The following is a 16,866-nucleotide window of genomic DNA, read 5'->3' as shown; positions in this document are numbered from 1 at the left end:
TAATAATTAGTGATGTTGTAACGTACTGCACGTGTGATGTGTTGCAGACAATAAAGCATTTACATATAAGAGTAGTGTTTGTGCAGTAAAACCGTAAGAAGTGTTTTTCTTCTTGACATGTAAAGTGGTATTAAAGCATAATAAAAAGTAATGCTGATGTGCTAGAACACCTTAAATCCACAGTGTTATTATAAAAGGGTTAATATGATGTAATTGGTAAGAGCCAAAGATGTGTTATGGCTAATGAGTCTAAATGAGTCTATACGTGCATTTGTGTTTGGGCTTGGCTTACATGTAAATACGCCTACTGGAAAACCAGGCCCTTATGTTGCCAATGCCGATTTAGGCCCGTACGCAGGTGTTCTGCATATGGGTGTAAATACGCTATGTATGCACTTGGCGTAATCCAGGCACATATGCGTCCAAGGCAGAGCAATTGTATATGGGCAAAATTGCTTTCATGTGTTTTTTTAAAAAGAACGAAAATTGTGTTCCTTTTACAGTCAACTCTTCATCAGCATTTATTCAATAAGTTTGCAAAATGGAAACATGGCTTCTCTCCCTATCATTGCCGGCATGGCAGCGGTCCCGCCTCAGGTGAAATCTGGAGGTCCTCTAGATACATAGCTCCACTACCAGCAGTGACAAGAGCAAGGGCATAGAGCACCTCTAGAGAACGCTTTTTATTAAACAGTTTTATAGGACTGGTCTACACCAAGAAGGCTACATGTCTTTCACAGACAGATTAACTGTATATACATAAATACACACAGTAGCTTATAGAGCATAATAAGAATAACATAATTTGGGCTACTGACAAAACAGGGGCCTCTGTGGTCTTAACCTTTATTTGAACATTTGCTTTTTTGACATACCCACCTCTCCTTGAACATGTTAATAACTTGGGCACATAAAAGGGTAAAATGTATCTTGACCACTGTCCATTTATGATGCCAAGTTTAAGCCCTCATTTTACCTCAGCATTTTGAGCATCAAGTTTGTAAGTTCTCACATCTGGAACGTTTAAGCCCCCTAAATCATATAGTAGTCATTATCCTTATAGGCATTTCAGGGTATTTTTGTTTTACAAAGGAAGATGGTGAAGTCCTTAGATCTTTATGATCTACATGTTTAAGTAATAAAGGTAAGCCCTACAAAAAGTATAACAATTCTGTTTAATGCAGCTCTCTATGCCAGATATAATGGTAGTGTTAACCATTTAGTAAATTGTCATTTAGACCACTTATCTCAATGATAGAAAATATTTTCTTGCCTCAATTTACCAATAAACACTGAATGACACCGGTGCAGGCCCGGCCATGTGGTGTTCTTGGTGGAAGGTTAAAATCTTCTTGCCAGCACAACCCATCTGCAATATGTCATCTTTGTCCTCTTTATGAGAAAAGGTAAAGTTAAAAGTGCCAAACTCCACCTTAACAGTCATCACTTGTCCCCACCAGTCCAGAGGAGCCAGTTGAACGGGTTATGGTCAGTGACGACTGAGAATTAGTAACGATACAGGAAGGGCTGGATATTTTTAGGTACCCATACAAAGGATAGGCACTACTTCTTAATTGTGGCATAAGCCATCTCCCAGTCCAGTAGCATCAAAGAAAAGTATTTTGACCACATGGCTCAGCACCGCTCCTAGGGCACATTTCGAGACATCGTTCAACACTATGAATAACTGCTCAATGTAAGGCGATGGCACTCTACTTTCTATAGTAGCCGGCTATTTCGTAAAATGGCCAGCGCCTGCTTTTGTTTTTCAGGCCAAGGCCAATTCACTATGACTTTGGCCACTCTGGACAAATCTTATACCCTTCAACATCATGTCTTGGTACAACACCTCCACCATGTTCATCTGACATTTGTATGACATAATAAGCATCCTGATATCTCGGATGTGGTGTAGCAGCCTGGCTACAAGCTCAAGGTGCTCCTACTCGAGTGTCACTGAAAATAGCTAGATCATCCAGATGTGATTGTCACTTTGTTCAGCCTTCAATAGTCCAGGCACAACCAGGTAGTTCTGACCTTCTTCAGTACAAGCATGGCATTAGCTGCCCAGGAGCAGCGTGAAGGGACGTTTATGACCCAATGGCAGCATTTCATCAATCTAGTTCTTGAAGATGTAGAGTACCTGGAGACCATTCAATATGTGTGGTGCCTAATGAGCTGAGTCTCCCCAGTCTCAACATGATGGGCGCTGATGAGTGTACCAAGGTCTGCCAGAAAAATTGATGCTACTGTATTCTAGTACCTTCATCTACCAGGTCTGCATGTTGTAGGATCTCTGCATCTCTATCTGTACTACCTCTACCATTAATATGGGAGGGAATCTGGCTCCATCAACAGGCAACAAATAGCCATTGCCCTTCTTCCTTACTATATGTAATCCGCTGCCCATGCTGCTGCACCACGGTGTATGTACTGGCACAGGCACCTTGTAACCTTGCAGAGATTAATACCAGGACTCACTGACCAACCTGTAAATCCCTATCCCATGTGTGTCAGTATAGTCCTACCCCTGTTTGCCCTACGCAGATTGAAGCTTGAAGCAGGTTATCTCCAAAATACACCACAAGCTTTCCCTCAAGTACTTAATGTATTTAAGGAAATGTATTTTGGGAACACTAATGGCCCTTTCCCAGGTCTCCCACACCAACTCCAGCAGCCCTTGGAATTTCTGGCCATATAACTACTGGAACGTTGAGAACCCTGTGAGTTTCTGTGGCACCTCCAAATATGCTAATAGGGGTTGCTGCAGGGTTCACTACCAGTCTCCTTCTTCTAAGTTAAACACTTGAGAAACCTATGGTTTGGGAATAGTACATGGTGGTGTGCCGCTTTTTTCCAGAATATCTGTATCAACGCCCTGTGGAATTAAGACACCTGATCCTTGTTTCTTGGTAATCATCTAAAGATGTCCATAAAAAAACATATGCCACATACTTGGCTTCTATGGATGCCAGAGTAACATCATTGGGGGCATTGGGTAGATTAACCAGGGATGGGTTGGTCTGATGGCCTTTCGGGCAACCATTCCCATATCTACCCCTAAGTTGTTTGTTTAATTCAGATCATTATTCACCATTGGCAGTTCATTACAGGCTTATATGTTGGACTCCACAAGGATGTGGGCAGGGAGATGGTGTTGTGGTTGAATCCCTCTCCGGCATGGCTGTGAGTCACCACTTACACAATGTGGCTTGCCAGGCCCTTTTCTAGGTTGTTCTCTATGAATATATCAGTAAGACGTTTGTCCAATAAGTTCACTTCCTCAAAAGCTCGATCCTGTCTCCAATTGGGGTTAACCTGGGAACTTCCAAGTAGTGCCCTTCTGATTTCAGCATATAGTCTGCAAGCCACCAGAGTCAAGGCTTGGTACTCCTCAAGGGAACTCCTGGTCAAGCTTGGAACCACATATCAGGGCCACTCTAAATCCTCAGTTCAATGGACTCTAATCAAGAACTTGAATAAGTGCATATGGGTGTCTATGTCAGTCACTTCCTTGACAGTAAGCAAATCCATGTACCTCAATTGATGCCCTGGGTTTACCATTTTCAAACTGAATTTCAAATAATGTGCCACAGTCGGAGAAATTTAAAAAAAAATTAAAAAATATATACAACCACTGCTTCATCATCACTGTCATGTATCAATAGCAAATTTGTAAATAGATGCCTAAGATTCATTGAAGTGGACCTACCTGGTATAATACCAAATTGACCCAGGCTTACAATTTCATGAATTATTTTATTTAACTGAAAAGCGAATACTTAAATACAACTTTTAAATAAAAGTTAATATCTTAACATCCGTTGCCAATAGAGATATTGACCTGTAAAAGTCTGGATATAAAAGATTTTTACCTGTATTGAGAAGGACAATTATAAGAGCTTTCTCATTACAAAACAAATTGAATGTTTCTTGCAATTTAAGAAGAATAAACCTTTTATGTTTCTCGTACAGCTCTGTTGGTGTCCCATCAAGTACACGGGCCCCACCGTTTGGAAACAAATCAAGCACTACATCCAATTCTTCTAAAGTCGAGTATCTAAAAATGTATCACTGTCTTTAGACAGAATTGTCAAAACAATGACATCTTATTATGAGGATAAATACTCAGGAGTATACTGAACCCGTATGTGGGTGAAATATATACCAAATATATGTGTGTTTAAAATCAATTATTCCCCTGATCATCCACTGCTGCTGATATACATAGGTTATCATTTAGAAAATACCAGACAGCTGCCCGTTAGTAGTATCTGTATATTACCGGGTGCCTGGAGAAAAAGTAATCTATATTAGTTTTATCAATAAGATAATATCAGACCATTGTTTTTGAGCAAGTAACCACTAAATATGTGATTCCTCATTATGGGCCTGATTCATCTTCAGATATAAGTCCATACGTGTGCAGTATCTAGCGTGACATCGCTGTGCGCATCCGCAGGATGGGACTATTGCAAATTAACGCAATTGAATGCAATTCATGTCCAAACGCAGATGACTGCTTATGACTTGAAGGGCAGAACGGGGGAGGGAAGGGGCTGATGAACGTATCCCAGGTACAGTAAGGACGTTCCCACACAGATGCAGCCGATTCAAGTTCTGCCGTTCTCCTAAGTAGGCTTCTTTATAGACATAAGGTGTAAGTGACGGATGATAGTGATGACCAAACACGGCGCTCACTCTCACAATCTATTGGGATGATTGACACCTTTTTCATTTTTTACAATTTCATTGTGAGAAAAAAAGAATTGCATCAAATGAATTTGACAAATTGCATTGTATTGTATGGTTCAAAAAGTTTATACCTAGTGTCGAAGTCAGCATATTGGATAAAGTCATTTCAATTAAAATCGAGCAAACTTGGTTGTCTTTGTTTGAAAAGATGCGTACGGTACGCTACGGCGTGGAAGGGCACTCTACGGCGTGGAAGGGCGTACGCAGCTGCAACACGTGGCAACAACAGTATTTAGTCTTTTACATACATTCGCACAAACACGCACACTTGTAAAATAGTACACATTAATGGTAGTTGCAACACATAGTCATTTATGTCGAAATATAGTAGTATTTATATGTAATATTATAAGTTATAGGCATATCAGTAAAACATATGGTACACGTTGAAGGAATCTAGTCATGTGTGGTATCATACTAATCCTCTTCGCATTTGCAACTGTCCGGTTCACAGAGTGCATACGCAAGTTATTAATGTTAAGGAATTATGGACTATTATGATGAGTAATCTTGGCGGGAAGATCGGAGCTCATCCCCATGAGAGATGACCCCCTCCTTTGGATTCCTTAGCTTAAACTAGCCTATGATCTGCAACCCCCTGGACCCTCCTGATGCCTGGACCAATAGAAGCAAGCCACGCCTTTCCATTGTTTTACTGTATCTCTGTTTGCATATAAGCAGCAGCTCCTCATCCAGAGTTCAGTCACCTAGACCACAGACTTCAGGACTGAATGACTGTTCACTGGATCCAGAGCGCCTGCGATAAGTAACGGCTGTACTTATTATTATTTCGCTAAGATATATCTACTGCTACTTTTTGAGAATAAATCTTTGTGTGTTGGAAACACAAATCGAAATTCGACAATCGTTATTGGATAGCGACAAAACGCTCATAACACTAGTTGCATAAATTAGCAGTGCAGTGTTCCTGTAGAAATATTCAGTACTCATAGCTCTGTCTGTCATAGAAGGGATCCTAGTACTGAGAAGAGCTGCTGGAACTCTCTACTGGATAGAAAGATCTTTCTTCTCCTAGTCCCAGCACCTGGATGAACAGAACAGCAGTATATTACAGAGCTCGGGAAGAGCTGCTCCATTATCATTGTTTGCATATATAGTTCTAGTTCAAAACGTGGAGACCATCCCGGGAAAGATGGCCCCAAGTCCCATTACCAGACCTCTCCAGTCTTCACTGACATTTAAGGCTTTAGACTTTGATTTTATAAAAACATTTTTCACATTCAGTAAATGAATATGGCCTCTACCCTGTATGGATATTATGGTGATAAAACCAGCTAAGTTGGTTATGAAACACATGTTACATTCAGTATCTCAGGGTGACTCTTGTGTGTGAATCTTCTGGTGAGTGACAAGTAAAACACTTGCTGCATTCAGAGCATTTAAATGGTTTCTCTCCTGTGTGAATCCGTTCATGTTTTACAAGATTTGAGTTCTGGTTAAAACATTTGCTACATTCAAAGCAGTTATATGGTCGTTCTCCTGTGTGAATCCGCTGATGAAATAACAAGCTGTGACCTTGTTTAAAAACATTTATTACATTTAGAACATGGAAAAGACATCTCTTTTATGAGACTCATCATGTGTTTGATTAGTAACAAGTTACGAGTAGAAGGATTCTCCTATTGAAAAATAGAAAGAGCTTGTGTGAAAACCTTCTAGTTAAAGAATAATTAGCATCTGTGTGATTTGTTGGCTGTTTATACTCAGAGAACAAGGTCCTTTTCCAAGAAGTCTTCTGTTCTCAGTGGGAATCCTTGTAGATTACTTCTCTGATTGAAAAATAGGAACAGTTTGTGTGAAAACCTTCTAGTTAAAGAATAATTAGCATCTGTGGCCGATATGACTTGTTGGTTGTTGATGCTCAGGGAACAATGTCCTTTTCTGAGAAGTCTTCTGTTCTCAGTGGGAATCCAGCTCATTAATTCATCTGTCAAGAAAAGATGAGTTTATTATTTATATTGTTATTTAATAATTACCTGTGTGAATCTACATTAACAGTAGTAGTGTTATATTGTATAAGGAACATGAACTATGTTTATATAACTAACAAATATGACTCATCCATTGAACATTGCTTTCATCTTTGTGCACATTGTCACATTATTGGGATCCTTTTGCCAGTTAATTGTGCAGATAAGAGAACTCTATCCTCCTACAGCAGATACCAATTCTTATTAAGATATTACAAATAGTCTATTAAGAGATTATAAAAATTGCTTAAATGTTTGCAAAATGCTAGTGAAAATCTCCTGTAGAATCCACAGTACTGATAGAGAATATATAGATATATTACACACAGGACCCACAGTACTGATAGAGAATATATAGATATATTACATACATAACCCACAGTATTGATAGAGAATATATAGATATATTACATATATAACCCACAGTACTGATAGAGAATATATAGATATATTACATACATAACCCACAGTACTGATAGAGAATATATATGGATATATTACACATATGACCCCACTATACTGATGTAGAGTATATAAATATATAATACACACATGATATACCAGTACTGACAGATAATATATAAATATATGACACGTGATACCACAGTACTGCTACAGTACACTGATAGAGTTCCTTTAGATCCGTCATACATTTAATATAACGCGTTCAATGGATGGTTCATGCAACTATTTGGGACTAAATTTTAAGTTATTGTTCAAAAACAGTTAATTTAGATTATGTGGTATGTCTATTACTTCTGTATCTATCTATCTATCTATCTATCTATCTATCTAACCAAAAAGCAGATTGCGCATAAGATGTTCTAATCAAGATAAATACATGTGAAAATAAATATACAAATGACTCATAATGTAATTGTACCTATGTTTACTAAATGCAGTACATAAAAATGAATATAAATCACATAAACTGATCCACAGGCTCATAGGGACCTCGCAATCTGCTTTTTGGTTTGTTACGGAATCTTATTTTTGGTTTGTTAGAACATCTCATGCGCAATCTGCTTTTTGGTTTGTTATGTCTGTTTATTAGAGGATTTGCACTTCTTCTTTTTGATTTGCTGCATCTGATGTTCCTTTGATATTTGCATGTTTATAGTGCTACCTATTAGCGCCGGAGATATCTATTATATTGTCTATCTATTTATCTATCATACTATTTGAACATATAACTATATTTGCCCAAATAACATAAATAAAGTGATAAATCAGCACTAAAACACAGATAGAGGGCTAGATTAACTAAGCTGCGGGTTTGAAAAAGTGGAGGTGTTGCCTATAGCAACCAATCAGATTCTAGCTGTCATTTATTTAGTACTTTCTACAAAATGATAGCTAGAATCTGATTGGTTGCTATAGGCAACATCCCCACTTTTTCAAACCTGCAGCTTAGTAAATCTAGCCCAGAGTCTCATAGAGTTGGAAAAATGAGGGAAATAACGATAGGTCCTAAATGACTAAATTAGACTGATTAGCACATTAAAAATGACAATATGCAATTAATAATAAACATGCAGACAATGAGATAGATGAAGGATGTGATGTAATTGGACCAAAGACTTAAGGATAATAAAATTAACAGCATTTATTCTAAATACAAGATGAATGAATACTGATCACATAGGTTAACTGACTAATAAGCATGGAGAACAAAAATGCAAAATTGCAAGAGCTATACTAAACAACAAGGGTAAAAGTTTTTCCCCTCCCTATCGTTATTTTCCTAATTTGTTAACTCTATGAGACTCTGGCCAACATTTTGATCTTGTATCATAAAACTCCACCTGGTATGTGGGTCTCCCACATGCTATATTATAACAGTGCATCCCAGAACACTATCCCTTGGTTACAGCAGGGGGCAGCACAGAACTTCTGTCAGCAATGAGTGATGTTCTGTAGAGCCAGAGGCACAACTGTACTAGATGAGTGATGTATGGAAGCATCATGTGACTTCTGCTATGCTTCTCCTCTTGTGTTGGTGTTGGTGAGCACTGATAAACTATTGTTTCTCTCAGAGACAGACTGGCCTATTGGCCGTGCAGAGACTCCTGTGTTACACGGGCTCCTCGTGTGCCCGCTCTTCCCACACTAACATTATACTGCTACATAAGAGATGAAGGGGAAGGAAATTCACTGCTGAGGAACCTTCCTCTGCTCCAGGGCTCTGATTGTGACCTGTCTGTGCAACTAGCACTAACAAGGACGTGAGATGTAGATTTATACATCACATATTCCCAATGCATCTGGGGTACCAGATTTTGGAGAATCTAGCTATGTGGCACAAATGTAGAATTTGTGTGAACATTTCCTACTTATAAATGTATAATAGAATGTCCCATCATTATCAACAAATGCTCTGAATATACATGTATTTTATACATTTATAAATGATTATTCTATAGCTTATACTCGGGAGGATCGCTTACATAATTAAAACATATAAAACTGTCACTCTAAGATTTTTCTTGTGCACCCATCCCCTCCTTCACTGATCAGACAGTGGGGGAATAATTATCCTTTGTTTGTTACCTATAGTTAGATTTTGGTCCACTGCAGTTGTGTGAATGTTCCAGACTTTATGAGCAGCGGAGGTGCCTTAAGCCACCGCAACTCACTGTCCTTGATGAAACAACGGCCGGGTTGAGAACCGGAAGTGACGTTCCAGTCATCATGGAGACAACCGGGACTTCATTTCCGGTTCTCGGCCCGGCAGTTGCTAAGGCAATGGTGATGACGCTTTTGGTGGTTGAACGCCGTGTCTCAGCATCAAGGGCAGCCGGGTGTGTGCGCAACTTGTTTAATTAATCTTATTACAACCTTCTGGGCTGATTTATTACCTCTGTGCCTCCCACGTTTTCATTGGTTCATCTATGTTTATAAGGTAGGAAGGGCTTAGCCTTCCTGCCGGTTATAGCGTTTCTGTTCCAGATAGCTGACCTGCTCCTGCCCGTTCTACTGAATCTTGGATTGAATTTCTGTGGATGTCCCTTGACTTGTTTAATGGACCTTGATTGTATGCTTATTGCCTTGACCTCTGCCTTGTTGATTGAATACGCTTATTGCCTCAGTCCTTAGACACCAGCCAGTTTCTGACCATCGCTACCTTCAGCCTCCTCCTCCTGTTCTATGCTGTGGTGATTCATAAACTTGCCCTACATTAGAGTTTAAGACCTGGGAGCATTTGAGTACCTGTGAGCACAACGAGCTCTACGGGAAAGGCGGCTCCTATAGCTGAAGACCTCTAGTCCTTGTTCTGCAAGTCTATGATATAGCCTTTAGCCATAACACCAGAGTGCCAGTTTCGGTTAAGTGCTGAGGTAATGCAGATGTGTTTGATTTCCCAGAATTCCTTGGGGGAATGGGAGTCTGGCATTTATTAGTTATTATTTAGTGTTAAATAGATGAGAACTCAAATATTTGTAGTGAGATAAGCCCTATGCAAGGTTTTAAAATATATTTCCTAATGTAAAATAAAAAACAATTGTTGTTCCATTTTGATGTGGGCTGGTTAGGTCAATATGTGGGGAATAATTACCATACCTGTGGTAGTAATGTCTAAGTTCATTGTCTGGTCTGGAAAAAGAAAGGTAGGGAAGATATTTGGCATGAGGACGGCCGTTAGAGTAAGCTGTACATGGGCTCAGCTCTTTGCCCAAGCTTCCACTTTTACATATTCTCCCATCTATGAAGCATTGCAATCACTTGTCAGCATACTGGACCTCATCATGTTAGAGCTGCAGAAACTGCCTTCTCTATTACCCTCGGCCAGGGCTGGTAAAGTACACTTCACCTCTTCCATTGCCCTGCACACTGTGGATCAACTGTCCCTTTAAACTCTCTGATTACCTATATAGGTAATACACAGTTATTCATATCTCTGACATCTCTCCATCATGCACATACTCACCACACATTTACCAGCTTACATAAAACTAAATAAACCTCACATCCACAAATCATCCCTGCATGTCCTCTTTTTCACCCTGCTCCTACACATGGCTGCTGGTGACATCTCACTTAACCCTGGGCCCCTTACAATCCCCACTCTCTACAAAAATGCTTTGTTAATGAGAGTATTTAGAGAAGAACGGCCAGACTGGATCAAGCTGACAGGATGGTGAAAGTAACTGAAATAACAATGTGTGAAAACAATGGCATGAAGAAGAGCATCTATGACTCCCTCCCAAACGCTTCATTCTGCCAAAGACCGCTGCCCCTCCTCCTTACTCATTACATCCTCACACTCCTGCCTCCAAAATGTCTCATGTGTGTCTATCTCCTCTGGAACTCATTACCTCCTCAATCAGACTCCTACCTCTCTCCATGACTTCAGACAGGCTCTAAAAGCCCATTTCTTCATCGAAACGTATCAGCTCTCCTCCTTACTCACCCCTGCTCCCCTGTCTCACCCTCTCTGTATCACCGCCATTCATTTGCCTCTCCCCTTTAGACTGTAATATCTCACAAGTAGGATCTCTTCCTTTCTGTTCTTTTTCCCCCAATAATTTTGCCACCAGCATGTCAATGCCTTCCCCTCTATTCCTCAATAAGGAAATCTGATCCTGTTCACAGCGACCACTCTACTGGGTACAGGTCCATGCTCCTCAGTGCTGTTTCCAATATTCTGCCTATATCGTAGTGTATCTTTATTTGTTGTTTTGTTTTGTCTTGTTTTGCCATGTTAGGTTTTACTGTATACTCGCTGTATTGCATTGTGGACCCTTTGTGGTGACTTTAGTTTAAAGATAATAATAGTAATAATAATAATAGCTGAGGAGAAATTGACTGGCATAGAGATCAATAGATTTCTATAATGCACTGAGTCTGTTGTCCATAAGTACAGCAGTATTATACCAGTCAGTGAGTCATCTGCTTAGGAACAGTGAATTAATCTGGCCAAACAGTCTTGGGTATGACAATTGTTTTAGCACCCCCATATCCCCATAGCTGCATTGGACCAGTTAGCTGATATCAATGCACATGTGCAGCCGCCATTACACAGGGAATTGGTGTTTCTCTTGAGGATAGGAGACAAGGGAATACAGGAGATAACAGAGAATACTATATATATTTCCATCTACTGACCACCCTCTATAATTTTATTGGTTGCCAGATTGGCAGCCCGGCACGACCACCTAAATATCACCCCTGGTTCCATTTTACAAAAATTAGAAGAATGTACAATATTCATGAATGTTGAAAAAAAGAAATTAGTTCTGCAATCAAAATCAGATTCTACACATTTATCCTTATCAGTTTTTATTCAACATCAAGTGTTATGGAAACATCTGTCAGTAATGTAAATTGTACTCCCTGAGATTGTTTGAACATTCAGTCTATATGCAGGACAGTCCTGTCTGATTTGTCTCAGTATGTACTATGTTACATAGCTTATAAGGTTGGAAAAAGACATCAATCCATCAAGTACAACCTATTATGGATCTCCTGCGATCCCTCACTTATATTTGAAATTGATCCAGATTAAGCAACCGCCAATCTGTTTTAATTAGGAAAAATCCCTCCAGACCCAATACTGCAGTCCTATTTTTTTCCCTTATCCACTACTATCATTCATTTTAATTAATGGTCGTATCCCTGGATAAACTTTTTCACTAAAAAGTTGTCTAACCCCTTCCTTAAACATATCAATTGCATCTGCCATCACAACCTTCCCTGGCAGTGAATTCCATATCTTGACTGTCCTTACTGTAAAGATCCCCTTCCTTTGCTGGTTGTCAAACTTCTTCTCCTCTAACCTTAGGGGGTGACTGCGTGTTCGGTGTATAGTCCTTGGGGTAAAACGTTCCCATGAAAGTTCTCTGTATTGAACCTTAATGTATTTGTACATAGTAATCATATCCCCTCTTAGACGTCTCTTTTCTAAAGTAAACATGCCTCAATCTGGCTAACGTTTTCTCATAGCTTAATAACTCCATACCCTTTATCAATTTTATCACCCTTCTCTGAACCCTTTTTAGCTCCAAAATATATTATTTATAGAGTGGTGCTGTCACGGTCACTAGAGTTCTTGACCCAGCGTTCTGCCAGTTGTTATCACTACTCTCGAGGCGCGGAGTCTAATTTAGCGACTGGTCTTCTCCAGGGACCCCCGCAAGAGGGTTTGGGTGTTTGCGGCGTTACTAGGTAGGTCGCGGCCCTCAAGAGAGTGCAGCAACGGAATACCGCTAAATATAGAGATAGACAATAATGAAGATGCGAGGATACACAGGAGAGCAAATGTATATAATATATATATATATATATATATATATATATATATATATATATATATATATATGATGGTTGTAGCGACAACTGTCCAGCCAGGAGGAGAGATGAGACAGATTTAGGATAAACAAACAGAGGTAATGTTAGCCCATATGAGGCTAAAGGGGTCAGTCCAACAGGAGAGATATAGCATGGGCTATGGTGACAGAATGAGAGATGGCCAGCGAATTGTTAGAGAAACGATAATGGAACAAAAGTCAATGAGTGATAGGTTTACCACGGATGTGGCTGAAAAGTATCCGGCCAACAGGTGAGAAGCAGCGGTCACTACAGCATACAGCGGTTTATAGCAAATCCCTATCAGCAACTTCTCTGAACTTTTCCTCCACTGGATATTTCCACCCACAATGCCTCTATATTATCAGCAATATTCTTGTGAATAACTTCCTGAATACTTGGTTTTATCTCTGGCTTAATATAAAAACATACTCCTGCTCACATTTTTATTTACCATATCCCTCCTGAAGAGAGTATATCCTTCCAAGTTAACTGCCCAGTCTTATGTATCATCCCACCAGGTCTTCGTAATGCCTATAATATCATACTGCTCATTCATTGCTACTAGTTCTAATTCCACCACTTTACCTGTCAGGCTTCTTTCATTTACAAGCATAGACTTAAGTCCATTGCCTCCCTTAGGTATTCCTTTGTGCTTTAACAAAGGCCTTGTCACGGGCACTAGGAGTTTCTACCCAGGATTCACCAGGTGTGATTATGCTTACCAGAGGGGCGGAGTTTATCACAGCGATCCTCTGGGCAGTATGGTGAATGGTTGGAACAGTACAACAACTTGGGATAAGGAAAGTCAATGGAGAGTCAGCGACTTGCAGCTATGCTGCAGGAGAGTCAGCGACTTGCAACTATAATGCGGAGGTAGGTATAACAACTGATGTGCAGTGAAGAGTCGTGCCAGTGCAGGAGGGTAGCGGGGAGAGTCAGTGGTCTGCAGATAGCAAGTTGTACCACTGCTGTGATGGGAAGAGTTGTCCAGGTGCAGGTAGGAGCGGGAGCGTCAGTGGTCTGCGGATAGCAAGTTGTACCACTGCTGTGATGGGAAGAGTTGTCCAGGTGCAGGTAGGTAGCGGGAGCGTCAGTGGTCTGCGGATAGCAAGTTGTACCACTGCGGTGAGGGGAAGACTTGTCCAAGTGCAGGTAGGTGGCGGAATAGCGGGTAGTCTGTAGCGGCAAGTATACCACTGATGAGCAAGGGAGACTTGTCCAAATGCAGACAAGCAGCTGAATAGCAAATAGTCTGTGGCGGGTACATTACCACAGATGAGCAGAGCAGGCTTGTCCAGGTGCAGGTATGCAGCGGAATGGCAAGCAGTCTATAGCGGGTATGTTTACCACAGAAGAGCAGATAAGGCTTGTCCAGGTGTAGGCATGCAGCGGAGTAGAGGTAGTCTGTAGCGGGCAAGTTTACCACGGATGAGCAGAGAGGACTTGTCCACAGCAAAACCGATCACACGGGCAGAACACAAGAGTCTCAAGGGAATGAGAACCAAGGAGTCTCAAGGGAATGAGAACCAAGAACAGGCAACGATACTAAGGACACAGGTGCCTTAAATAGTGAGTGGTGATTGATTCACCAATAGGATTAAAAGCAAGGTTTTAAGTTCAAGAGTCCTGCACATGCGCAATCCAGTCAAGATGGCGGACGGCCGCGGCTTAGGACAGGCGCCGGCAGGCATGAGAGAGAGCCACGTGCCAGACCAGAGGCACTAACTGTCCGGTGAGTGACAGTACCCCCCCCTTTTAAAGGTGGGCACAGAACACTTGAAACCGGGTTTGCCCGGATATTTGGAATAAAATTTCTTTAGAAGAGCTGGAGCATTGAGATCTTCTGCTCGGATCCAAGAGCGCTCCTCAGGGCCAAAACCCTTCCAATGCACCAGGAAGCGAAGGTTTCCACGAGAGATTTTGGCATCCAGTATATGGGTAATCTCGAACTCCTCCTCTTGATGAGCTTGAACTGGGCGAGGTACTGAAGGAGGAACCGAGAATCGGTTGATGATGAGAGGCTTGAGTAATGAAACGTGGAAGGAATTGGAGATCCGAAGTTTCTTTGGTAATAACAACATTAAACACATGGGATTAATCACTTGAGTGATTTTACATGGACCAATATAACGTGGGGCAAACTTCATGGAAGGAACCTTCAGGCGAATATTCCTGGTAGAAAGCCATACGCGGTCTCCAATTTTGAGTGGTGAAATTGCTCGCCTCTTTTTGTCAGCAAAAAATTTATATCTGGAAGATTCCTTCTTCAGGGAGGTTTTAACCTGAGACCAGATAGTTTTAAATCTCTGGCATAAATTCTCCACAGCAGGAACTTGGGTGGGAGGGAGGGCAGGAAATTCTGGGAGAGACGGATGGTGACCGTATACCCCAAAGAAAGGTGTTTTCGAAGATGACTCGTGATACATATTATTGTGGGCGAATTCAGCCCATGGAAGCAAGTCTACCCAATTGTCCTGGTTGGCTGAGGAAAACATTCTTATGAAAGTCTCTAAATCCTGGTTGACTCTCTCAGTCTGCCCATTTGACTGAGGATGGTATGATGATGATAATGACAGTCGAATACCCAAGGTTTTGCAAAGGGCTCGCCAGAATCTGGACACGAACTGCACTCCTCTGTCCAAAACGATCTCAGATGGACATCCATGAATCCGAAAAATTTCCTTGATGAAATGGTCAGCCAATGTAGATGAAGAGGGTAATCCTGTCAAAGGAATGAAATGGGCCATCTTTGAGAATCTATCTACCACTACCCAGATGGTATTACATTTCTTGCTGGGGGGAAGATTAGTGACAAAGTCCATACTTATATGGGTCCATGGTTTGGAAGGAATAGGTAGTGGTTGGAGTAGGCCCGCCGGTGTTCTACGGGAGGTTTTAAATTGGGAACAAATGTCACAAGCAGCCACAAATTCTTTGACATCTTTTCTAATCGAGGGCCACCAATAGCTCCGAGAGAGAATCTCTAGTGTTTTTAGTTCTCCAGAATGTCCAGTGAAACGAGAGGAGTGATACCACGACAAAATCTTTTTACGCAGAGGTGGTGGCACAAGGGTTTTCCCAAATGGTAGAACATTGGTGGAAGAAGTGGCCAAACTCACAGATTTAGGATCCAATATAGGACGGTCAAAACAATCTTCAACGTCAGCGGAAGCAGCAACCGCCCGAGACAATGCATCAGCTTTTTTATTTTTTGAAGCCGGTTTGAAAGTTAGGATTAAATCAAAGCAAGAGAAAAAAAGTGACCATCTTGCTTGTCGGGGGTTCATACATTGAGCTGACTGTAAATAGATGTAACAGATTCTGGATACTATATTACTAATCTTGATTAGCACTGGCTTACCTGAGGTGCGGAGTCTAACGATCTCCCCGGTGTTCACCAAGAACCGCCGCAAGGCGAGGGTGGGCTTCGCTGCCAGGAGTCGCAGGTCGCGGTCCCCAGGTTCGCCTCAAGATGTAGTACAGCGGAGTGAAGCGGTGGTAGCGGAGTCAAACAAGCCGGTTCGGTACACAGGAATGGAGTCAGGCAGAATCAGAAGGCAACTCGGAGTCAACAAGCCAGGTTCGGTACACGGGTCACAAGAATAGGAGAATGGTCAGCAAGCCGGGTCGGTACACAGGGATAGGAGAGCCAGGGAAGTCAAACAGGCAGAGATCAGCACACAGGAGACACTGGAAACTGGAAGACACAGCAATCCACGAAGAGCAGGAGCCAGGAACAGGTAAGTGTTGCTCTGACACTCAGCGTTTTTATACTGAAGGGGATTCAAAATCCCTGCCTCTAAGGTTGTGG

The sequence above is a fragment of the Mixophyes fleayi genome, chromosome 4, assembly GCF_038048845.1.
Source record: "Mixophyes fleayi isolate aMixFle1 chromosome 4, aMixFle1.hap1, whole genome shotgun sequence".
NCBI classification, from domain to species: Eukaryota; Metazoa; Chordata; class Amphibia; order Anura; family Limnodynastidae; genus Mixophyes; species Mixophyes fleayi.
Note: the sequence above shows the minus strand (reverse complement) of the source record.